The 1,445-nt window shown below is 42.2% G+C and overlaps 1 non-coding gene across 1 annotated transcript; it reads right to left on the bottom strand.

Annotated features, from left to right (window-relative positions):
* Positions 1 to 1,136: 1,136 nt before the first annotated feature.
* On the bottom strand, positions 1,137 to 1,211 carry TRNAQ-UUG (transfer RNA glutamine (anticodon UUG)). Its single transcript has one exon. It is a non-coding gene; the product is annotated as a tRNA-Gln (tRNA).
* Positions 1,212 to 1,445: the final 234 nt, after the last annotated feature.

Raw genomic sequence — 1,445 nt, 5'->3', positions numbered from 1 at the left:
TACTCCTGCTTGTCCAAGATGTCTTCAGTTTTGAAGTGGGTGAAGATCTGTAGCCAATCACTTCATCAGAATGTTCACAGCAGCAGCAGGGGATTAGTGTGCTGATCTTGTGGCAGGCAGTGACTTGTCTACTCATGATATGTTAAACCCCTTTACACCAGAGCTAAAACCCGGGTTTTTGAAGGGTTAACCCGGGCAGCTCCCTGGTGTAAAAGGGGAGAGAGTTGGATCGCCGGGTCGAGTGACCCGGCAATCCAACCCAGGTAACTAGCAGGGTTTAACACGGGCATAGCCCGTGAAACCCTGCTGTGAGAACAGCACACTCCGGGTCACGATGACCTGGAGTGCGCTGCTAACCGGCCGATTGGTCCGGCTTCAGTGGCGCTTGGAGATTACGTCATCTCCAAGCGACCACTTTCACTCCACAAAAGCCGGGTCTATGCAGACCCGACTGCAGTGTGAGCGGCGCTGGCAAAATTTGTTCCAACTCCGGGTCAGACCCGGAATTTAGGTGGAAAAGGGGTATTAGTAAGAGTAGGGCTGCATGTGGCAAAGGCTGTGTCATGATGTGAAAGAGGAATGGAGGCAAGCAAGACGCTACTGTATATACTGAGATTTAATGTGATGCTAGAAGGAGCAGAGTATGAAACTAATAAAGGAAAACTGACTTAAAACACTTGTACATGAAGTTTATGCATCCAACGTTTTCTGAAAATGTTACTTTCAAAATGTGAAACAAATTAGATATTATTTTAAATAATTATAACTATAACCAATTTGACTTGTCTATGAAATGTAGGCAATACAAATTCATGAATATGACATGGTCATTTATATTACAATTGATTTAACTACATCAACTCTAAACCAACTGGTTGAGCATTCTGCCTTCCTTTGGAAAGTGGGATAATGGGCATAGCTGATAGAAATCAGGCCTTCATGGTGAACCATCTGTGTTTTTTTTTTTGCCCATTGTCCACCTTAACCGCTGAGCCACAGCTGTAGTAATAGGCTGTTTTTTTAGTCAAAGGCTTATTTGTACATATATTTTAGGACAATAAATAATTACCATTGTCAGCAAATATATTTGGGACAGACTATAAAACTGCAGAGTAGGTAAGAAAAAAAAAAAACTTAGGTTCCACCGAGATTTGAACTCAGATCGCTGGATTCAAAGTCCAGAGTGCTGCTAACCATTACACCATGGAACCACCTACAGCACTATTACAGCCTTGTTACTTCTTATTTCATTTGTTCTTTTTTTAAACAGCAGAAGAGAATCCTATGATTCATCTTACTTATCTTATGTCTCTGGGGAAGCTGTGGAACATGGAGAAACTAGTTAGGCTGTTGTCCTCCTGAGCTGAAATTTTACTTAATTTTGCTGTGACTAACGTTTGCCACTGGACCTCATTTCATCACAAGATACCTATATCTGACTCCAG

The sequence above is a fragment of the Taudactylus pleione genome, unplaced genomic scaffold, assembly GCF_031769625.1.
Source record: "Taudactylus pleione unplaced genomic scaffold, aTauple2 ptg000085l, whole genome shotgun sequence".
In the NCBI taxonomy this organism is placed as follows: Eukaryota; Metazoa; Chordata; class Amphibia; order Anura; family Myobatrachidae; genus Taudactylus; species Taudactylus pleione.
Note: the sequence above shows the minus strand (reverse complement) of the source record. Positions and strands in the feature narration are given on the sequence as shown.